This window comes from Pelodiscus sinensis, chromosome 1, assembly GCF_052426305.1.
Source record: "Pelodiscus sinensis isolate ZL-2025 chromosome 1, ASM5242630v1, whole genome shotgun sequence".
NCBI classification, from domain to species: domain Eukaryota; kingdom Metazoa; phylum Chordata; order Testudines; family Trionychidae; genus Pelodiscus; species Pelodiscus sinensis.
In genome coordinates this window covers 184,967,926-184,992,356 of record NC_143052.1, presented here as the reverse complement: position 1 = coordinate 184,992,356, position 24,431 = coordinate 184,967,926, and positions in this window count along the sequence as shown.

The following is a 24,431-nucleotide window of genomic DNA, read 5'->3' as shown; positions in this document are numbered from 1 at the left end:
CCACCAGTTCTGACTTACATACAGAATCAACTTAAGAACCCCAGGCGTCCCCAAGTCAGCTGCTGCTGAAACTGATCAGCAGCTGATTCCAGGAAGCCCGGGGCAGAGCAACTCTGCCTGGGGCTTCCTGTAGTCAGCGCTGGTCAGTTTCAGCAGAAGCTGACTTGGGGACGCCTGGGGCAGAGCAGCTGGGGTGCTGCTGGGTTGCTCCAGTAGCGCCGCTCCTCGGTGCTACTGGACCAACCCAGCAGCACCCCATCTGCTCTGCCCCAGGAGTCCTGATTCAGCCGCTGCTGAAACTGACCAGCAGCGGCTGAATCAGGACCTGGGGCAGAGCAGCTGGGGTGCTGCCAGGTTGGTCCAGTAGTGCCCAGAGCGGCTCTGCAGGACCAATCGGCAGCGCCCCAGCTGCTCTGCTCCAGAGTCCAAAACAAAAGCCTGGTCTGCTGGGGGGGGGGGGTGAGGAGCACACTAGCTGCGCCCCCCCCCCCCAGCAGACCAGGGACACGGGGAGCAGAGCCGCAGCGGCAGCGGGGTGCCGCGCCTCTGAGGCTTTGCTCTGGCAAAGCCTCAGAGGCGCGGGACCCCGCCGCGGCTGCAGCTTCAGTCCCGGTGCCTGTGGTCTGCTGGGGACGGTCCCCAGCAGACCACAGGCACCCAGACTGAAGCGGCAGCAGCGGCGGTTCGCCGCGCTTCTGAGGCTTTGCTCTGGCAAAGCCTCAGAAGCACGGGAACCCGCCCGGTGCCCCTGGTCTGCTGGAGACGGTCTCCAGCAGACCAGGGGCACCGGAGCAGCTTACGAACGGGGCTTTCTCGCCCCGGCCTCCGGGGCGAGAAAGCCCCGTTCGTAAGTGCGGATCCGACGTAAGTCGGATCCGCGTAAGTCGGGGACTGCCTGTAGTCTCCTTATTAAAGGGGGACTTTTTCTGGGAGGATCCTTCTGGCCCTAGAGACAACTTCCATGAGCTTTTCAGGAAAACTGGGGAAGTAGGGCTTGTCCGGGCATGTTGGGAGAGGGACTCTGCAGTTCTGGGGATCTCCATTTTTGGGAGAGGGGAGCCAGGCTGCTGTAGAGGAGCCTTATACAATCCAGAGCTGTTGTGTTGAAGGTACAGCCTGGGACTAAGAGCCAGGGATGTTTGGATCTAGCAGGCTGCTTGAGTGGCTGCTGATTGCCCTAGAGGAGAGAGACTCTGGCTGCGCCAGTGGCAGAGAAGGACTACACAAAAACTAACATAGAGGAGGGCGGTGTAAGCAAATGGGCTCTTTGGGAAAGTGCTGCCTGGGACAGACCTCAGAAATATAGACTAACTTTGGGTCCAAAGGGGGGGCAGAGTGTTCAACCCAGGGAACCAGAACTGCTGGCATTTGGTAGAGCCTGCTCCAGAGGCAGAGGGATTTTGCAGCTGGCTGCGCAGCTTGGACTAACACACACAGGATCTGAACAGAACCTCCACTCCAGCTGCAGACCTTCAAGGGCACCCATGCAAGCAAGTCTCTGGGACTCTGAATCCAGAGTAGTGCACACTCTCGGATGGGATAAATGGTGGCAGTGCAAATGCCAGATAGATAAATTCCTATTATTTCTGTGTACTTTGCTAATTTTATTCACTGTTACTCTGTTGTACCCTGTTTCTTTAAGTTGTTAAGTAAAGGCATGTTCATTCTAATGTAATCAATTAGATGTATATTATTTATAATTTGTAATTGTTGTCCTGGAGTTAGATCCAGATTATTGCTGGAATAATTTTATTCTTGAAGGCTTCCAAGGTACACCACTGAGTGTGTACAGGGCCAGCCAGATGGGGGCCACACCATTGTATAACCTTTATGAGCCAGGGACTGCAGCAAGGGGGTGGATAGATAATCCCCAACTAAATAACATCACCACTGGGGTGCTCGGGATCTCCTTTTATGTTAAAACCATCAGGCACCCAGGCACACCTGTGAGTGAGACCTGCTCCCAAGTAACTCAGGGTATGTCTACACTACCCCGCTAGTTCGAACTAGCGGGGTAATGTATGCATACCGCACTTGCTAATGAAGCCCGGGATTTGAATTTCCCGGGCTTCATTAGCATAAGCGGGGAGCCGCCATTTTTAAATCCCCGCTGCTTCGAACCCCGTGCAGCGCGACTACACGGGGCTCGAACTAGGTAGTTCGGACTACGGTGCCTATTCCGAACTACCGGTACACCTCGAACTACCGGTACACCTCGAAATTCAAATCCCGGGCTTCATTAGCAAGTGCGGTATGCATACATTACCCCGCTAGTTCGAACTAGCGGGGTAGTGTAGACATACCCTCTGGGAGGAAAAAGGGGGTTACATACATTTTGGTAGCAAGGTTATGAACTTTGGATCCAGTGTAGCCACCCTTGCACAAGCACACACCCTTAAGGCCTCATCTAAAGCCCTTTATGATGTTCAGCTTCCCAGTGGACTTCAGCAGGCTTTAGTTATGATTTCATTAAACCAGGGTTCCAAGTTTGGACTTCTCAGCTAAAGTAGAGGAAAGTACTTAATCATATAGTTTTATCTATATGCCTACTCAGGAAAGAACTTTAAGCAATTATTTAAGATGCACAAAGTTAAGCACTTTCCTCATTTATGAGCCTTTTTGAACACAAATGTTTCCATAACATTGCCAAACTGGAAATACATACAGAACACCTAATTTTTTAAAAGTGAAATTTCTTACTGTCTAAGGGTATGCCTACACTACAGCGCTAATTCGAAATAACTTAGTTCAAATTAGTTAATTTGAACTAAGCTAATTCGAACTAACTCATCCAGACTAAAAAACTAGTTCGAATTAGCGTTTTGCTAATTCGAACTAGCATGTCCACACAGAGTGGACCCTGAACCGGGGTTAAGCATGGCCGGAAGCAGTGCCGGCAGCGCATCAGATGAGGACTGTCTCAGGCTAGACGAGGGCTGTGCTTAAAGGGACCCGACCCCCACCCCGGACAGACAGTTCTCAGGGGTGCCTCGCTTGCAAAGCAGTCCTGGCTTGGATTGCCCAGAGTACCCACACTGGGCACATCACAGCACTCGGCCATCAGACCGGCTGCATTTGCCGCAGGCTGCCATCTGGGGAGAGGGGGCAATTGGGGGGCTGCAGGAGAGCTTCCACCCCCAGAAGCCCGCAGAGCCAGCCCAGTCCTCCCCATTGGGGGCTCGTGCCCCATTCCTCCCTCACCTCCTTCCACTTACCCCTCCCTAGCCCCTCTTCTTGATGTACAAAATAAAGGTAACGTGTCTTCCAAAATGGAATCTGTCTTTATTGAACAAAACTGGGGGAGACTGGGAAAAGGAGGTGGGAGAGGGGAAGAGAGAGGCTGGGAAAGGGGAGGGCAACTACAATGATCAGGGGTTTGGAACAGGTCCCATATGAAGAGAGGCTAAAGAGACTGGGACTTTTCAGCTTAGAAAAGAGGAGATGGAGGGGGGATATGATAGAGGTCTATAAAAGCATGAGTGGGGTGGAGAGAGTGCATACAGAAAAGTTCTTCATTAGTTCCCATAATAGAAGGACTAGAGGACAGCAAAGGAAAGGAATGGGTAGCAGGCTTCAAATTAATAACGGAAAGTTCTTCTTCACAAAGCAAAGAGTCAACCTGTGGAACTCCTTGCTGCAGGAGGCTGTGAAGGCTAGAACTAGAACAGAGTTTAAAGAGAAGTGAGATCAAGTCATGGAGGTTGGGTCCATGGAGTGGTATTAGCCAGGAGGTAGGAGTAGTGTCCCTGCCCGAAGTTTGTGGAAGGCTGGAGAGGGATGGCACGAGAAAAATGGCTTGGTCACTGTCTTTGGTCCATCCCCTCCAGGGTCCCTAGGGTTGGCCGCTGTCGGCAGACAAGCTACTGGGCTAGATGGACCTTTGGTCTGACCCAGTATGTCCATTCTAAACTCAGGGCTCAGGGTCGGGGGTCTCAGTGGACCACCTTGATTTTCATGCAAACCTGTTCCTGGGTGGCCAGGCTGGCAGCTCTCCTGCCCTAGACAGCCACTTTCCTGTGCCTAGTGCAGAGGTCGTGGATGAGGTCCACGATGTCTGCACTGGACCAGGCGGGTGCCCGCCTCTTGCGGTTTTGGGCAAGCTCCCGGGAGCCGCCAGCCTGGTCACAGGAAGAGGGGGAGGGCTGGGGGGCATCGGGTGGCTGGCTCGAGCCATGCCAGGTGCAGGGTCTGCTGGCTGGGTGCTGGCAGGCTTGCACCTGGCATGGGCATCGTAGCCAGCCCGTGCCCCTTTAAGGGGTCTGGGGCCGGGAGGGGGGCAATAGAATTTCCCTGGTGTTGGCCAGAGTAGCCACCAGGGAAAGCTGGGAGGGCTAGCCTCCCACTAGTTCGAATTAAGGGGCTACACACCTAGTAAGTTCGAACTAGGCTTAGTCCTCATAGAATGAGGTTTACCTAGTTCGGACTAAGCGCTCCGCTAGTTCGAATTAAGTTTGAACTAGCAGAGTGCTAGTGTAGCGCCTATCAAAGTTAATTCGAACTAACGTCTGTTAGTTCGAATTAACTTTGTAGTGTAGACATACCCTAAATGTCATGTAAGGCGAATCTCCTGAAGAACTAAAAATTTAATTAAATTGCGTGCAGAGAATCAGCACAAATCCTATGCACCTCTTAGATCTAATTCTGCCCCAATGCACAAGGTAAATTTAATCCTTAGGGAATAATGTTCACATAGATACATAATAGAGTTCTTAAAGAAGAATCAATTTCCTTTCATCTTACTAAAATTCATGTTAGTCTGTAAAATACAAACTGATCCAAAGTAATTTTACAATCTCGGACAGTGCTGTGGGGAAATTGATTTTCTTGCAATATAATTTCCCTCACATTAATATAATAATTATTGAATAAACAGCTGAAGTTTTGGTTTTCATTTTCTTCTGTGGCTTTATTTTGACATGCTGATTTCGCATGCTTGAGGGCTGTGTTCTCGTGGCGCTCTTTGGATTTTCCACAGTACAAAAAGGTTTTATGGCAAATCAATTTCAACAAATTGGCTTCCAATTAGCTGTGTTCTGAGACCCTATTTACCATTTTTTGTGTCACTTGGTAGATCCTAAATTAGACATGACTTTTGTTGCACTGGTAAGACATTAAGCCTGTTAGAATTTGGGGTTTCTAAGATATAATCCTGCAACGTTGAGTGCTTCTTTCTTTGTGATTATGAAAGACAGCAAGGCTGTGTATTTCAGCTGGAGGAGGAAAGTGCCAATAATGTTAAAAATTGGATGACAATTTGGGCGGCAGGTGGGAGTCCCTTCTGGATGTTATTGGATACGTGGCAGCTGCTTTTTATCATATACTTTCAATGTGTTCTCTATAAAAGGAGATTATTTTTATCACACCACAGTGATATGCATTAGAATTTATGGCGGCATGTTAATGTAAACAATCTCTGTTTGCATTTGGGCACGTTCATCTGGGGTATAGTTCTTAGCACAATGGTGTGAGGACCATCAGCTGCCTACCCTGTCATTGCTATTCAGGGGAATACTATCACATGAAAAATGTACTGTGTTCAAGTTCTTTTTCTAGCACTTAGCTCTTGAGGGGTAATCAAATTGTAACTAAAAAGCACATCATGAACTAGTAATTTGGCTTAATGAAGATAATCATATCCTAATTATTTCTACTCCCACCAGACCATCAACAAATATGAAATAGAAAGCAAGTCAAACAAAAGTCAGATGAGTAGCAGAGGGAATGAGGCACTAGGAATCTTTTAGAATACTTGACTGAATCAAATGTCTCAATGTGAAATAGAATGAATAGAATTCTGTATTAGTTGTTTTCACCCATAATACCAACTAAGAGAGTTCTACATGTAAATCTTCTGCCAGGTGGTATTGAAGTGAGTAGGGTTGGGTTGAGTATCTAGGGCTCTATACAACATAGAACCAGCTCAAGACCCCACCCTGTTCCCTGGGAAAACTGCATACCACCTCTTATATCCTACCTTTTTAACTTAATGAAAACTCTTTTGTTCATTATCAAGCCCAGTGTAAATAATTGTCATGCATCCACTATGTATGCATCTCTCACTTTCAGTGATAAAGGGGGCTGACCTCGTAAGCTTTCTCTGTATAAAACTTTTATCCAGGGTTAGATGGATTTATTTGGGGTTTTGGTTTCCTAAGTGCTGGACCCTTATAGCTGAGCCCTCCAAGAGAAGAACTGGTTCGGTGTCTATGTTGCTCTGTAGGGGGAAAGTAACCCCAACTCTGTGCCTTGGCTGGGGGAGATCAGAGGATCTGGCCCAGCAGGACAGGGTGGTGGGAAGCCCCAGAGAGGAGGAATTTGGGGGTTGGTGGTATGATCAGCAAACTGGAGGACAACTTCAAGGGTATTTCTGTGATTTAACCCATAACAACTACATTATCAAAATGACAGAGGTCCTGCAGGGAAAATAGTCTGTGATGATGTACCAGTAATTAAAAACTGTATCATAGTGCATACACGTGATGGGTTGAACCAAGTTTGTAACCTTAATTCTGGTATTTCTTAACCTTTCAGTATCCAGCTTTGCAACTTATCTATGTTCTTTTTTTTCTCTAAAGGGAATTTTGCATTTAATAGTATAATAAAGTTATAATGGTCCAAATACTGGCTGTTTCTCCAGCACAACAAAGCAGGAGAAAAGCCAGCTAATATGGCCTGCTGAGAATTCTTTCTAAGTGGAATAATTCTTAAGTGGCATACACAGAGGCTTCTAGCACCTGACAGAAAGGCAGACACCGAGGCTTCTAGCACCTGAGAAAAAGGGCGTGTTTCGGGGGTGAAACATCCCACACCAGAGATGGTCAAATCGCAGCTCCCAGAACAGGCAATGCACTGTTGGCAGTTAGCACAAAATAAAGCAGTCCAGAACCTGTAGTGCGTTGTGCCATTTACTAGCCACTGCTTTGTACAGCCCCAGAGGACAGTGGACCACTTCAGTGGCCAGCTACCAGTTTCTAGATGCTACAGAGATGGGTGGTAATGGTATCTGCTGAACTGAACCACAGGGCTATTCCAGGAATTGCAGCTGCAAAAGGAGCAGAATTAACCAGCACCACACGCCAGCAGCTCCTCCAGAATGGCTATACCACCTCCAGTCCTTCCACACAGCTGTGCCTCCCTTTTGCAGGCCGTACAGCCCCGCTGGTGAATCCATACGGCGGTCTTGTAGGAAGATCACATAATCCCACCCCCTTTAGCTAGTGGCCCACTTTGTGTCCGTCCCAGGAATTGTTGTACCTGTAAGAGCAAAAATCTGCTTGCACCACTGAGGGCCAATAGAGAAGCTGAAGTCTCTGATAGTTACAGCCATAGCAGGAATGGCAAGGAGGCAAAGAGATTTAGCTTAAAACATTTGACAATATTTTAAGTATTTTCTGTCCGGTCCCAAAAGGGAGACAAAGTAGGGAAAGGGAGTGCATGTCTGGCACTGATATCTTTCTGCCATGTGATTGTGCTGGTAAGTCAGTTCCTTGGACACTGACATCAGGAGCAGGTCAGGAACAACACTGGATTTTGGCTGTCTCCCCAGCAATAGGGACAACATTATTTCTAGTTTAATTAGTGACAAAGTAGCAAGTCAGGAGTTTTCCTCAAAGGACCTTAGACTAAATGGCTCATCAAATTTGCCCTAGAGCTAGTGTTGTGACTCAGAATAAAAAAGGCTAGTGCTTGCTGTGCTCTTGTGCTCCACTATGACATGCAGCTGAGAATGGAAAATAAATTGAACTAAAAGGAGCACTGTTTAAAGATTACCACAGTTCCATTTATTAGACACCCAAAAGACAAGAGAAAACAACTGTAGGTTTTCAAAAGAGTTTCAGGAACGTCTCCCTTAGATAAAGTTAAAACCTACACGCCTTCTCTTCCTCCTAGTGCATTAATCCATTCAAATAATTACATGAAGGGCTTGCAACAGCTGCCACCAGTTGTGTCAGTCTAATTTCAGCTAATCCAATTGCCTCCGGAGCGTGTTCCAGTCATGAAACAGAGGAGTTCCAAAGTGAGTCAGATCAAAGGAGATATTTGATGGGAGTTAGGGATTTGTGCACTTGTCTAAATCTCATTTGGCTTGGGAATTCAAATTTGGACTCACTAAGGGTCAGCATGCTGTCACAAGTTCTGGTGTTCCTTTTCTTGGCAAATGAACATATTGTACCACATAGTGTATATCCTGCTTACATCCAGCAGAGCCGACAGCGTCCATGGGCCTTTGGGCGGGGGCAGATCTGAAAGGGGCAGGCATGAGGGCAAAAGGGACAGGGCCAAAGGCAGCCGGCTCTCAGTGCTGCCCAGAGTACAGTATGTGACCCTCAGCCCATATTACTGGCTGGAACACATAGCTGGCAGCAATTTAAAGGGCCGGGCACTTCAGATGCCACTGCTGCTACTGCAGCAGTGGCGGTGGCCAAAGCCCTATCTCCTTTGTCTTCCCTTTCAGTGAGCCTGCCTTAGCTGAGATGAAGTCCTTTTGCCTAATTAATGTTTTCTAGGTGCATGCTTACGGTGTTGAGAGAGCTGGACTGTATTAACATTATTATGGTTGCAAGGGCAACCACTCCAAAATTAGGAAATGAGAGAACTACAGTTGCCTGTTTTTTCTCCTTCGCACTGTCTGGGCCTAGAAGTGGAGTCATAGTGGTCACAGGAAAGCCAGACTCCCTGGTTTCAGTTCTAGTGTCCTCCCTACCCCAAACAGCCAAAGTTGCATCTGCATAGTGCAGAGCATGTGCCCTGTGTATGAAATCTTTCGCAATTTTCACTGATGAAATAAAGGAGTCTCTATTGAGCATGTCCAATTGTTTATTTTTTTAAATCTTATAATTTCCACAACAAGGATGGCAGAAGGCACATGAATGAAACAATGGCCAAACATCTGCTAATTTTTGAGTCTCTACTTTAAGTCTTTACTCCAAAGCATGCACAAATATAATATGTATATATCACTGTTATGTTCTGAAACTTGACCAGTTCCATACGTGCTGCCTCAGAAAGATTGCCCACGTGAACTGGTGGGACAAAATTCCTAATATGGAGGTCCTTAAGCTATGTGGGTATGTCTACACTACCCTCCTAGTTTGAACTAGGAGGGTAATGTAGGCATACCGCACTTGCAAATGAAGCCCGGGATTTGAATTTCCCGGGTTTCATTTGCATAAACTGGGCGCCGCCATTTTTAAATCCCTGCTCGTTCGAACCCCGTGCCGCGCGGCTACACGCGGCACGAACTAGGTAGTTCGGACTAGGTTTCCTAGTCCGAACTACCGTTACTCCTCGTGGAATAAGGAGTAACGGTAGTTCGGACTAGGAAGACTAGTCTTAACTACCTAGTTCGTGCCGCGTGTAGCCGCGCGGCACAGGGTTCGAACGAGCAGGGATTTAAAAATGGCGGCGCCCAGTTTATGCAAATGAAGCCCGGGAAATTCAAATCCCGGGCTTCATTTGCAAGTGCAGTATGCCTACATTTACCCCGCTAGTTTGAACTAGCGGGGTAGTGTAGACATACCCTGAGGTATCATGGGCATGAAAGCAAGGCTTATGAACAGATTCACTGGATTGGTCATATTATGAGCATGGGTGACACACGGATACTGAGGATGCTCTTTTACAGAAAGTGCTCTGTTGGTAGTCAGTATAAGCATAATAAAGATATCTTAAAGGACAAGGTAAATTCATGCAGCAAATTTCCTGGTGACCTGAAAATCACAGCCCAGGACAAATTGTTCTGGTGTCAAACTATTGTACCAGCTCTCAATTGCTTCAAGAATCAGTGTATCCAGATATTACAAATGAAGGAACCAAAAGAGTGTACAACACTTGCAGATGGCAGATTTTGTGGATTTTCATGTGACATTTCTCATCAATGACATCACAGAAGATGAGATCCATCAATCGATGGTTCAGTCCATAACCATATCTCCAAAACATGGGGGAGCAAGAGCTTTTCAGAAATGTTCACGAGAATTCTTAGCATAGGCAAAACAATTTATTTTTTCGCAGTTCTTGGAAAGAACTGAATTGTTTTGGCTGACATCTTTCAAAAAACTAAGTCTGAAGCAGACATCTGGTGTGAAGACTTTTAGCCCAAATGATTAAAGTTTAGGAAAGTTATAAGCTATAGAGAACAGGATCTTACAATGGAAGTGCTGGCCAACCTTAAGTTGTACTACCAACTTTGCCTATATTCAAACTGCAAGATTTTGAATTTTGGAGTTGCTGGTTCCCAAAAGAATGCCTCAATAGAATTATAACCTCATCATTTATCATTGGTTAGTTATATACAATTAATGCTAATGGATGTTCTCTTCGTGGAACTACAATTGGTAACATCTTAAAAAAAATCCTGAGAAGTCCAAATCAAACATCTGTGTGCCAGATTTTCACTGTTATAATCTCTGTGCTGCTTCTTTCCAACACTAATGATAGCATATGAATATGAGAAGTAAATCTCATGATGATGCAAAAGCTAACACATTACCCATGTAACTTTAGTTATTTTATTTATTTAAATATTTTACTCTACCTCTCTATTTAAAATATTTGAGATGGCTTACAAAAAAATTTAAACAAAGTACAAATATATATAAAAATTTATAATACGAGACCCCAGAGGGACATAAAACCTGCTAAAAATATTGAGAAGAGGAACATACACATCTAGACTCAAACGCCAATAAAAGCACGAGTAAAAAGGGTATTTAGTGTTAGCATCAGTAAAATCTCTGTTTAATGGATGTTCAAATTATTGTGCTAGCTGTTATGAATCTTACCCATGTTACATTATTTACTTAATGACAATAAATTAGGCTGGCTGTGAAGTAACACACTGGAAGGTTTGTTAGATCATTCTGCAGAGCTTATTTCAGACTGATCTTAACTATCTGAAACTGATGCTCACCAATGTATTGGAACAAATACATTTTCTTCTTGTTTGTCAATTTCCAGTTTTTGTTTCTTTAAATATCTTCTCAGATGTTAACCATATTAACTCATTTGTAAGGAAACAACAGAGGTTTTTCATGTAGTTGTTGAGTTTTTTTCTTGTTACCTCAGTACAAAATGGATGTCAAGGAGCATAGATGACATGATAAAGAATTGATATCACAAGAATGGGAGGAAATAATCTTACTTGAACTGAAATAATTAAAGTTTCCCTTAATCTTCAGGTGAGGAGCCTATTCCCAGATATGGACCACACTGTTAGTATCAAAAACAACTTGCAATAAACCAATATAGATGTAATAAGGGTACTTACAATTCCAATGTCATCACCAAAAAACATAGAGACATCTGCAAGATTGATTTGTGTAACATGTGGCATTACAAAGAAGGACTGACAGCTGAACTAAATATCTCTGACAAAATAATTTAGGGGGAATGAATTAGCTGGAAAGCTTTGAAAAGTATTTCACAGTTGTCCCAAAGTTGTATCTCCACATTGTTGCCTTAATGAGCTTTGCCATTTGTTAGTGATAATGCCCATGGGTAATTCTTGCTATAAAAAGTTGTGTCTTTTAATGATGCCACACACTGAAAAACTATCTGAGAAATTGTAACTAAGCAGGAGCACCTGTGTTGGGATTAGCATCATTGCTCATGCTAGAAAGTGATGTTTTTGCTTGGAAAATGATCTTAATGATTTTCAGTCATTAACAACTGACCAAGTGTATCATCTTTCCAGTTAAGGGAATAAAGAAAACAGCTTCTGAAAATGTTACAGCTTATTTATTTATTGCCATGTATGTAGCCTATAAGCAGTCTAAGGGAAGTCAATTCATATCCTTATCAGTGCCAGGAGTTAATGGAAATGCTGCAGCGACACTTTCAAACCCAGTGGCAGAAAAAAAGAGTGCCTTGCACCATCCTTAAAAACTGACTCTGGCTAACTTGAGTGGTGATAACAGGTCCCTGAGCAAAAGAGCATGTCCAATCATTTTTAGAGGGAATGATAGATCTTTCCAGTCTTGGTTGTTTGTGATGAAAAGGGAAATAAAACCCAATTCCCCACCCCCATCCCCCACACACAATGGTTCTTTTAAGCACTTGCTCTATTTTGACATACAAGCCAAGGATTAGCTAGATTTTCAACTCTATCATTTACTATATGCATCACTGAGAAGAGTTCTTCCTGCCAAGAAAGATATTGTCTATGAATCATCTTATTTTCATCCTGGAACACATTGCAACTCAGCTATACCTAAGGCTCTAAAGGCTTAGGGATGGCGCTAGGCTTCAGAGTCCAAGCTCCAGCCTGAGCTTCAACTTAAAAGCACTGTCTGCCACTATTTTAGAGAGGTGGTGTAAACCCAAGTCTGCTGACCTGGGCCCAAAGTCTTGCTGCCATGGGCTGCCACTGACTGTGTGGACATCTCCTTAGTGCCTTAGGAACTTCAGTCATTTCCACGTTTTGATTTTTTTTGATGGGCAGCCCTCACCGCCACAGTCACTTCCCACTGGCCACTCAGGGAATTAGCTCCTTGTTGCTGGTGTCATGTCTGTTGTTACCTGTTCTTCTCCACCTCTGTGTTAGGATCCATGTCCCTCCCAAACCAGGGCATCCTCCCTCTGGGTACTGCCCCCACACTCTGTGACAGTGCCCCCACACTCTGGGGTCCTACCCCTCTGAGAACCCCCAAACTCCTATGCCCACCTTGCCTCAGTGACCAGTCTCCATCTAGCCTCTGCCACAGGGGTAAACTGCACCTGAAATGGCCACTCATCACTGTCAAGGGATTATGGACCTGCTTCTTTTGCCTACCCTGACTACCTCCCTACAGTCCTAGTAGCCTCAAACCTTTCTTTGGGCCCTGCAGCCTGGGGCTGTGTCTAGACTACATGCCTCTGTTGTCAGAGGCATGTAGATTAGACACATAGGCAAAGGCAAATGAAGCCGCGATTTAAATGGGATGAGGTTTACCGGGGCTGCCGACAAAGGGCTTTGATGTCGGCAGGGGAGCGTCCAGACTAGCGCGCTGAGCAGACAAACAGCTGATCAGCTGTTTGTTGGCTCAGCGCGGCAGCCATGTAAATGTAAATGAAGCCGCAATCATTTAAATCGCGGCTTCATTTGCCTTTGCCAAAAAAACAAATCTACATGCCTCTGCCGACAGGGGCATGTAGTTTAGACGTACCCTGGGAGTTTGCCTGGTGCCAGGGGTTACCCAGCCCTGCCTGACTTTCCTGAGCCCTGCCCTAAGTCAAGAAGCCTCCAGCTTCCCTGACAGCTAAGTCCTTCCTGCTCCACTCTCTCCTCCCCTCCAGGAACCTTTATTTATACTGTCCTCAGCTGGGCCCTACTAGGCTCACACTTGCCACAGCTGCTGGCTCCACAGCTCCACTGCTCCAGCCCTCTCCCACGGATCACCGCAACTCCCCCCTCTCCCCGCAGCCTCCTTTGTACCCCACTTGCAACCTCCCCATGCCCCCTCGCAGCCCCCCGGCCCCACACACTGGTGCACAGGAGCAGGGCCGGGGTATGGTGTTTGTTGCTCCCGCACAATCTAGCCAGGCACCCTCCCCTGCCTGCAGCCACTGCACGCCAGCCCGCTACGCACTCGCTTGTTGCTCCCGGGCTGGCGCCTGCCCCGCCACCCCAAGCCATGCCTTGGCCCATGAGCAACAAATGAGTGCACAAAAGGCTTTATTTTCTGAAAGATCCCCGTCTAGACTGGCGCTTTTTTCCGGCAAAGCTCCGAGCTGGAAAAAAGCGGCAGTCATGTTTATGCAAATGAAGCGGGAGGGATTTAAATCCCCGCTTCATTTGCAATTGCAATGTGTCTAATTTGCATCCCTTTTACGGAAAAGGGATGCAGTCTAGACACAGCCGGTAAGTGCCAGGTGGCAAGGTGTAATGTATATCAGTAGTGATTTTTTACAGTTTTAGGGGAAAGACTGATGAGACTGTAATGCAGAGGCCAGCAAACAGGTACAATGAGATGTGAATAACTAACTAAACTTGCATTTTGGAGGGAAATCTTATATAAGAGAATCAGAGAAAAGTCAATGGCAATAAGGTTAACTAGCAAATAATTTGAAACTTTTAAGGATCAATTCTTGTGATGATGCATATTCATCTCAAAGCCAATGTCTGATGCCAACTAATAGATCAAAAATGCAGCTTTTACTTAAAATAAACTCCATAATGGTTCTGGCTCTTATGACTGTGGAAAAAATCTTGAAAAGGTGACCTGAGAGTGCCCTAAAGGTTCAGAGAGCAGAAGGCAAAGAAAAACATCACCATATAATTATTTTTAAATGCTCATGATTTTAGAGCCAACCTCATGATATTTTGAGGCCTGGCCCATGACTTTTGAAGCCTTGGGTTTGTCAATACAGTAGAAGATTTTGAATTGATTTAGGACATAGTAAACTCAGGGAAAAATATCCAGAACAGGATTTGATTATAGATTAAACTGCCAACATTAGTGGAAGAATTTAGGGATGGGTGAACTAATTCAGAGAAACCTCAACTCTGTTTTTTCTTTCATACCAACCTCTAAATTAATCTCTCTCTTTTTTTTTTTTGAATTGCTGTATCAGAAACTTTGGTTAACTTTATCTTATGTTCATAGTCATTTGTTCTTGTCCAATTCATCGTGTCTGAAGAGGAGCTGCCAACATATATAAAGATAGCAAGTTTCTATGGTATTTTTGGCTTTGCTCATCTTATTTTTGCACTTCAAACCAGAGTTGGTGGGTTATATTTCTGTTCTTTAACATTTCTGTGGTTTTACTCCCGGTTTGTTTTCTTTTCTACTAATAAGCAAGTGTTGGACCATTTAGTCCTTCTCATGATTTGTCCCTTCATGGCAATAGTGTCCCATGTTACTGTTCAATTTCAAAAACAGTTTAAAAAAAGCCTTTCTTCTGTCATAATTTGAAAACATTAAAACTATTTATCTGCTGTTCCTTTGATGAATTTAGATTTGTAGCTCTTCTGAGATGGTGTAGTTTGATAGAAGTATTCTTCTTTAGCCCAGCTGTTTATGCTGGCACTTTGTAGACAGAGGAATCTGATTCCTGGGGCAGGAAAGACTAACCACATCACAGAACTGATCAGAAGGGAAAACCATTTGCATCAATGACCCGGCTTTTTAGCCAATCCCAGAACTTATGCACAGAATTTATCTGCAAACTTATTTTGATATGGATGTAAAGGCAGAGAAAGGAATGGGAGTATAAATAGTAAGAAACAGAACATTTTAAATACCTTTTAATTTTCCAGTCAGATTTGTTTTATTTACATCAGATGGTATCAGTAAATTCCATCATATGCTGTGTTCTTCCAGATGGGAATTTGTATCATGCTTCAGAACCAAATGTTATGTATCCTAATGGGTGACATCCTTGAAATTTTATACAGGGCTTCAGTGGAATATATTTTAAATACCTATAATTCAAATATAATAGGAGACTTACCATAGCTTAGTGCAGGGGTCAGCAACCTTTCAGAAGTGCTAAGATGTAACCTTCCTGCCCTTGGCCATGCCACTGTTGCAGGAGGGGTGAAGGGGATTTCTCTACCACGTACTCTGTGGACCACCTGGGTCAATGTATCTTTTCTGTGGACTACCAGTTGCCAATGGAAACTCACTGTTAATTACATAATTACACTGGATCCATTTTGCTAGCACTGCAGCTGGGGAAGAACAGTTAAATTTAACACGGACCAAGGAGTCTAACACATGCACAAGTCATGGGCTCGAACGAAAGCCCATGGCGCAATGAAGGTGAGGGCCAGAGCACGCTGGCTGAGGTGGGATCCTGAGGCCACCAATTCGTAGAGGGTGCACCACCAGCCCATCTCGCTTGGTCCATCAGGGAAGTGGAGCATGAGCATACATGCAAGAAGCCGAAAGATGGTGAATTATGCCTGGGCAGGGCGAAGCCAGAGGAAACTCTGGTTGAGGTCCATAGCGGTCCTGACGTGCAAATCGGTTGTCCGACCTGGGTATAGGGATGAAAGACTAATCGAACCATCTAGTAGTTGGTTCCCTCTGAAGTTTCCCTCAGGATAGCTAGCGCTCGTCCATCTCCAAGTCTTCTCGGAGTCGGGTTGCTTGGGAATGCAGCCCAAAGCAGGTGGTAAACTCCATCTAAGGCTAAATACCGGCATGAGACCAGTAGTCAACAAGTACCATAAGGGAAAGTTGAAAAGAACTTTGAAGAGAGAGTTAAATTTAAATTATAAAACAGATGAAGCATTTTAACTTTCTCATGTTAGCTTATCAGACTTCATTTTAAGTAAAGCAAAGTATTATGTCCAACACAAAAGGTTTCAATGTTTTCTTTATTTATGTCAAGGGTGGAGAACCTGTTTTGGGTTGGGGGTCACTGACCCACAGAAAAATCAGTGGGGACCAAACAAGTGAGAAGCAAAAAAACCCCTCCAACCCTCACTCATGTGGCCCCCAACATAGACACTGCACTCTTCTGGCCCTCCAGCCCTCACGGGGTGAGGGGAAGGACAGGAAGGACTGAGGTTCAGGGCTTCCCATCAGCCAGATTTACTTTTCTGGGGTTCCAGAGTTAGTGGATTTTGTGAACCCCCTTAGGCTCTGGGGTAAGAACATAAATGTGTGGGACAGGGCTGCCAGAGAGTGGGATAGGAATGCAGGATGGAGTGAGGAGGGCAGGGTCTGGAAGGAAGTTTGGCAGCAGGAAATGGTGTGGGGTGGGGCTCTGAGAGGGCATTTAGGAGTGGGAAGGGTTGGGGGAATAATGCAGAATAGGTGAGAGACTCTTCCCTGCCCAGACCAGCCCTTTGCCTGCAGGCTGCAGCTCCAGGGCTGCGGCGGGCAGAGTGCAGGGCTGCCCAGGGATGGCTCCAGTCTGGCTGTGTGCAGAGGGGTGCTGCAGCTGGGACGAAGCATCTACATGGTCTCCCACATGGTCATCGACTGCCTGGTGCCAGCTTCTGCCCCTCCGGCTTCTCCTCCTATTCCCCGTTGGCCACTGAGGGCCCTACACAAGAGCTGGTGGGATCACCCAACACAGGCGCCACTCCAAGCCCCAGCCCTGAGCCTCTTCTCCCTGCCTCTTCCCCCTTCCACCTCACCCCTCTCAGTTTCTTTCCCCAGTCCCTCCCCAGTTACATTCACCACAATAAAACAGAGTTTCTTGTTCCAAAACAAAATATGTACTTTAATGTCTATGTAGGAAAGGGCAGGGGAAGGAGGAGGGGAAAGGAAGAGGTGTGGGAGGAAATGCAAAGAGGGGCAATGCATTTCGAGGCCCAGGGGAGAGTATCATTGGGGTCCTAGTGTGAAATTCTCCCTCAGAACCTAAGGATACACACAGCCCGCTGATGGGCCTGTCGGATACCAGCCATGTGTGTCTGCTGAAATGCCCTACCAACCTAGTCGGCCTATGCCCCCCACCCTGTCAGGAAAGTCTTCCCCCTTCTTTTCACAAATATTGTGAAGGGCACAACTTGCCACCACCACCTGGGGGACGTTCTGCTTGCCGAGGTCCATCCGGGTAAGGATGCAACTGAGCCTCCCCTTGAGATACCCGAAGATGGGCTATGCTGAGCCTGGCACTGAAGCATCTCTTGCTTTGGTTCAGGTGTCCAGCATTGGGCTTCATTAGCCAGAGGAACAGAAGGGAGGCTGCGTCCCCTACAATACAGTTCAGCATGTCCACATCCCCAACCATAATGGTGCAGGCGGGGAAAAAGGTGCCAACTTACAGTTTTTGAAAGAGGATGGAGTTTCAAAAGACACATGTGTTGTGCACCTTCCCCAACCAACTGATGTAGATGTCAATAAACTGGCCGTGGTGATTGATGAGGTCCTTCAGGACCATCGAAAAGTACCCCTTCTGGTTGATATATTTGGATGCCTGGTATTTGGGAGCCCAGATGGGGATATGGGTGCCATCAATATCCCCTACTCCCCTCTGCACTTGAGGAAGCCCATGGTGGCAAAGCCAGAGATGATGGTGTCCACTTCACCCAGATTGATGACTCTGTGCAGCAGGATGGTGTTGAGGCCCTCACTACCTGTAGAAGAAGACAAGCAAACAGAGAACCACAGGGTACCAGAGCCCTTGGGAGATCCCCAAGCCCAAACCTCTCTTTCCCACACACCAGGAGCAACCCCGACTTGCCCCATCCCCCTCCAGGGCTTTGTGAAGGCAAACTGAAAAACCTCCTGGGGAGGGGGGTTTCCACCACCACTGTGCCCTTCTTTAGGGAACCCCATTCCAGCAGTTCACCACCCTCCTGGGACAATAGCACGAGAACACCATAACTGCATGACCATGGCCCAATGGTCGATCTCCCCACACTGAACTAATTCACAATGGATCGGTAGCTGTCCAGTGTGGCAAGCTTCCAGTGGGTGATACCCACTTCAGGAGGGGTATGGCATGTCGCATGTAGTTTTCCTGTCACTTGAGGGCAGAGGTGAGCCATTCATACAACTCCAGAATGGTGTCCTTCCACATATGGAAATTCTGTAGCCACTGCTGGTTACCCCTCCACTCTAGGATGATCCAGTTCCACCAGTCAGAGCTGGAGTCCAGTTGCTAGAAGCGGCAGGGGATAGGGTCAAGCTGCATGAGCAGCGCCCAGAGAGAGATGAGGAATTGCCACAAAAGGAAGGCGGCCTGCAGAAACTTTAGCAGGAGTTGCACCAAGACAGATAAGAGCCATCAACTGCTCAGAGGAAGGGCCAACTCCATGGCAGGAGTGCTGAGGTGCCCACAAGGGCAACCACAGCAGAGAAAGAAAAGACATTCCTGTCCCTCAGTGAGGAAGGCTAAGGAGATGAGCTTGAGACACGGCTCTATGGGGGGGAGGGTCCCTTTAAGCTCAAGCCTCAGATAGCCTCCAGCAGCAACTCCAGTAAGTGAGCGTTGTCCTGATGCTCTGCCTGAAGTGCTTCCAGGGGACCTTAAATGCGATTAAGCATCCAATGAATATGAATGCTCTATTTTGAAATAGCTCAGTGCTATTTCAATGAGCATTTGCTATGTAGACATGCTATTTTGAAATAACCTATTTTGAAGAATTTCCTCCAAAATTGCTTTTTCCAAATTAAGCTTGCAGTATAGATGAGCCCTTAGTAATTCTGTTCTCTTAGGGTGCGTCTACACTGCACCGTTATTCCAGAATAATGGCCATTATTCCGGAAAAACAATACTAGTGTCCACACAACAATTGCATTATTTCGAAAGAAAATTGAAATAACTGAGGGATTTTTCTGACGTTGGTAAACTTCATTCCACAAGGAATAATGCCTCTTCCAAAAAAGCTTTTTCAGAGAAGGGTGTGTGTGGATGCTTCACTGCTGCTATGTCGAAATAGCTCCTCACCAGGGCCAATCTAAATTATTCTTGCCCAGTGCCTCCTGGGGCTCTAAATCAAGATAGCACATCCATATTAGGGGAGCCTGCCTTGAACTAATTTTGAGGCTTCCCTGTAGTGTGGATGCTCTATTTCAAAATAAGTTATTCCGGAAGATATCTTCTGGAATAGCTTTTTCCGAAATAAGCTTGCAGAGTATACGTGCCCTTAGTAACTCTGGGTATATCTACACTACAGCGCTAATTCGAACTAACTTAGTTCGAATTAGTTAATTCGAACTAAGCTAATTCGAACTAATGAATCCAGACTAAAAAACTAGTTTGAATTAGAGTTTTGCTAATTCAAACTAGCATGTCCACATTAAGGGGACCCTGAACCGGGGTTAAGGATGGCCGGAAGCAGTGCCGGCAGGGCATCAGATGAGGACTTGGAGGCTACGTCTACACTGGCCCCTTTTCCGGAAGGGGCATGTAAATTTCACGAGTCGTCGTAGGGAAATCCGCGGGGGATTTAAATATCCCCCGCGGCATTTAAATAAAAATGTCCGCCGCTTTTTTCCGGCTTTTAAAAAAGCCGGAAAAGAGCGTCTAGACTGGCCCCGATCCTCCGGAAAAAGTGCCCTTTTCTGGAGGCTCTTATTCTTACTTCAAAGTAAGAATAAGAGCCTCCGGAAAAGGGCGCTTTTTCCGGAGGATCGGGGCCAGTCTAGACGCTCTTTTCAGGCTTTTTTAAAAGCCGGAAAAAAGCGGCGGACATTTTTATTTAAATGCCGCGGGGGATATTTAAATCCCCCGCGGATTTCCCTACGACGACTAGTGAAATTTACATGCCCCTTCCGGAAGAGGGGCCAGTGTAGACGTAGCCAGAGCGTGGAGCTGCTGCCTCAGGCTAGCTGAGGGCTGTGCTTAAAGGGACCCGACCCCCACCCCAGACAGACAGTTCTCAGGGGTGCCCCGCTTGCAAAGCAGTCCTGGCTTGGAGTGCCTTGAGTGCCCACACTGGCCACATCACAGCACTCGGCCATCAGACTGGCTGCACTTGCCACAGGCTGCCATCTGGGGAGAGGGGGCAATTGGGGGGCTGCAGGAGAGCTTCAACCCCCAGAAGCCCACAGAGCCAGCCCAGTCCTCCCCATCGGGGGCTCGTACCCCATTCCTCCCTCACCTCCTTCCACTTACCCTTCCCTAGCCCCCCTTCCTGATGTACAAAATAAAGGACAATTGAGTTCAAAAATAGAATCTGTCTTTATTGAACAAAACTGGGGGAGACTGGGAAAAGGAGGTGGGAGAGGGGAAGAGAGAGGGTGGGAGAGGGGAGGGCAACTAAAATGATCAGAGGTTTGGAACAGGTCCCATATGAAGAGAGGCTAAAGAGACTGGGACTTCTCAGCTTAGAAAAGAGGAGACTGAGGGGGGATACGATAGAGGTCTATAAAAGCATGAGTGGGGTGGAGAGGGTGCATCAAGAAAAGTTCTTCATTAGTTCCCATAATAGAAGGACTAGAGGACACCAAAGGAAAGGAATGGGTAGCAGGCTTCAAACTAGTAACAGAAAGTTGTTCTTCACAAAGCAAATAATCAACCTGTGGAACTCCTTGCTGCAGGAGGCTGTGAAGGCTAGAACTAGAACAGAGTTTAAAGAGAAGTGAGATCAAGTCATGGAGGTTGGGTCCATAGAGTGGTATTAGCCAGGGGGTAGGAGTGGTGTCCCTGCCCAAAGTTTGTGGAAGGCTGGAGAGGGATGGCACAAGACAAATGGCTTGGTCACTGTCTTTGGTCCATCCCCTCCAGGGTCCCTAGGGTTGGCCGCTGTCGGCAGACAGGCTACTGGGCTGGATGGACCTTTGGTCTGACCCAGTACGGCCATTGTAAGCTTAGGGCTCAGGGTCAGGGGTCTCAGTGGACCATCTTGATTTTCATGCAAACCTGCTCCTGGGTGGCCAGGCTGGCAGCTCTCCTGCCAAAGATGGCCACTTTCCTGTGCCTAGTGCGGAGGTCGTGGACGAGGTCCACGATGTCTGCACTGGACCAGGCGGGTGCCCGCCTCTTGCGGTCCCGGGCAAGCTCCCGGGAGCCGCCAGCCTGGTCCTGGGAAGAGGGGGAGGGCTGGAGGGCATCGGATGGCTGGCTTGAGCCGTGCCAGGTGCAGGGTCTGCTGGCTGGGTGCTGGCAGGCTTGCACCTGGCACGGGCATCGTAGCCAGCCCGTGCCCCTTTAAGGGGTCCGGGGCCGGGAGAGGGGCAATAGAGTTTCCCTGGTGTTGGCCAGAGTGGCCACCAGGGAAAGCTGGGGAGGGCTAGCCTCCCATTAGTTCGAATTAAGGGGCTACACACCCCTTAATTCGAACTAGTAAGTTCGAACTAGGCTTAGTCCTCGTAGAATGAGGTTTACGTAGTTCGAACTAAGCGCTCCGCTAGTTCAAATTAAGTTCGAACTAGCGGAGCGCTAGTGTAGCGCCTATCAAAGTTAATTCGAACTAACGTCCGTTAGTTTGAATTAACTTTGTAGTGTAGACATACCCTCAGTAGAGTCGGTTATTTACAATATGTTAGGATGTTTATAGATTGTATAGTGCCTAAGTGACCAGAAAATGATCGTGTATACTGATTGTATAAACAAAGTTACAAATAAGAAATTATTTTAAAGTTGTGCTCTCAAGACCAACCTACACCCACTTTTCTGCTGTGTGGTTATTTTGATTAAGGGCTGTATAGTTTGGCAACATCCTGGAGAATTAGGCTTCCTTATGCTATAAAACATTCTCAGCATTTCTCTGTGCAGGCACTGTTATTCAGCTTATATGTGTTTAAAGATTAATATTTTACACTATTTTGTTTTGCTTTTTAGCTTTTAGCTTTTTTAGCCTCCGTGCAGCATCTAAATATAGATTAAACTCAAGAGGGGGAAAATTACATGGATAAACTTCAGAATACCTCCTCCTTGCTACTGTTCCTTAAAGTATAAAGGTTTTATTCAAGTAGGGGGGAAAGACATATACAGCAATTTCCTTCCCATGAAGAAAATGCTAGCAGCCAAATACAGATGCATATGGGAGGAAATTCCCTTTGACTTCTTTGAGTTTTGGCGCAGGCCATGGGTTGTGTCCCTTAGCCTCAAGGATATCATAAATGTTCGCCCCCTCCCCAATGTTAGCTGTCTGACAAGATATGTGCACTGGTGTTAACATTCCATTTTTGTGAGGTCTGGTTTGCAGATTTCCAAGTAGTAGAATGGGGAACAAAATGGAAATTACTCTTTTTTTTCACAAAAGGTGATTCAAATATCCAACATCTAGCAATTGCTTCACGTGGAAGCTGCTCATTTTTTCATTCCTGGCACAATAAATACCCTGATATCCAATTCCAGATGAATGTCTGTGGTGTTACCTAAGGATATAATGTGCTTGGACTTTCAGAAATATCCTTCACCAAAGGCTCTTCAGCAATCTAAGCAGTTATAGGTTAATAGAGAACATCTTCCCTATACAACGGTAACCTGAGATTCCTGAACCTGGGGCTGGGCAATAGTTGATGGATCACTCCAAATTGCCCCCATTCTTTTCATTCTTCTGAAGCATCTGCCACTAACCACTATCAAAGACAGGACAGTGAGTTAAACTGACCATTGGCCTCACACAATCTGGCCATTCTTACGTTATGTTTGATTTCAAAAAAAGAATTGTACACAGCTGTATGACTGGGTATATCTTTGCAGGTTAGGCACACTATAGTAGAAAGACACTGAGTTCAGGATGATGGTCTCATGGTAAATAATTTTTACTGTTTAATAGACCAATCCTATTCAGACAATTAAACATATTTGACTGAAATAATTCAAGTTCTTATTCTGGGAAATGAGAGGTTTTGTTCTGGAGTCTTTAAATTTAAAGAGTGAATAATTTACATAGAAATTGCTATAGTCTTAGCAATGTTCATATAAATACTGAAATACCAGTAAACTGTAAACAAAAAACCTCACCTTACTTAGAGTTTTACTCTCTACCTCTTGCCATGCTGTCCAGATTTCTCATAATGAATATCTGGTTATCCCAGGCTTTGCTGTCTTCCAAAATAATTATCACAATTATGTTTTTATCCTAAGGCAGTCACATTCTTGAGAGGATGCTGAATTCAGAGGGATTCTAGCTCTTGCCATCTTACCAAGCCGAATACTAACGCAACTATGTCAGACCATACACACGCACAATAAAAAAGAAATGCTAGACCTGGAAAGTGTATTGCTGACATTTGAAACAGTTGTTATTCTTATCAGAAATTGTATTAAGTAAAACTGAGTATTTTAAATGCAGACCATTTGCCTAATTTTTCCTTATCAAATCTGTAACAGTATCAAAAATAGTTAAAGATCTTTGGTTATCAGTAAGTTTGACACCCCTCAACTTGGTACCTTCCCCCCACTCCCAAATATTTTTCAACTTATGTGATTAACATTCATATGCAGCATGGATGTATATACTCATACAATAGTGGATGATCCCATTTTTGTTGATTTCATCTTGAGGGTTGGGGGTTGTTCTCCAACTTAAAGGCCAAGAAACCAGAAGGCATATTAAAAGGACCTCAAATTTATTACTTTTAAAAGCTGATTTTTTGTGTGGAACTTATTGTGTCCCTACTGACTAGGAGAGACTTGCTGCTCTCTTTTCAGCAGGGAGCTGCTGCTGTAGCTGAGGGAGAAGTTCCTCTTTTCCAGCCAGGCAGGTCCTTGTTCAGAGCCCTGCATCTCTGGTTGAGTGGGACTCATTAAGCAGCTGAGAGGCCATGCCACCGCACAATTTAGAGCAGTATTTCTTAAACTTTTTTATACCACAGAACACCAAACAATAATATTTTTATATGGAACACCTATGAAAATTTTCTTCAAAAAAAAATTGTTGTCAGACAAAAAAAGACAAAAACAAAGAAGTAACAAAAACAAAGAAGAGGTTGCGGCACACCTGCAAGTTGTTCACGGAACACCAGTGTTCCATGGAACATAGTTTAAGAAACACTGATTTAGAGGGAACCTTGATCATGACGTGAGTGATTTTCTAAATCTTGGGCCTTGCCCTCAATACAAATATGGAGATTCCACAACCTCCTTAGGCA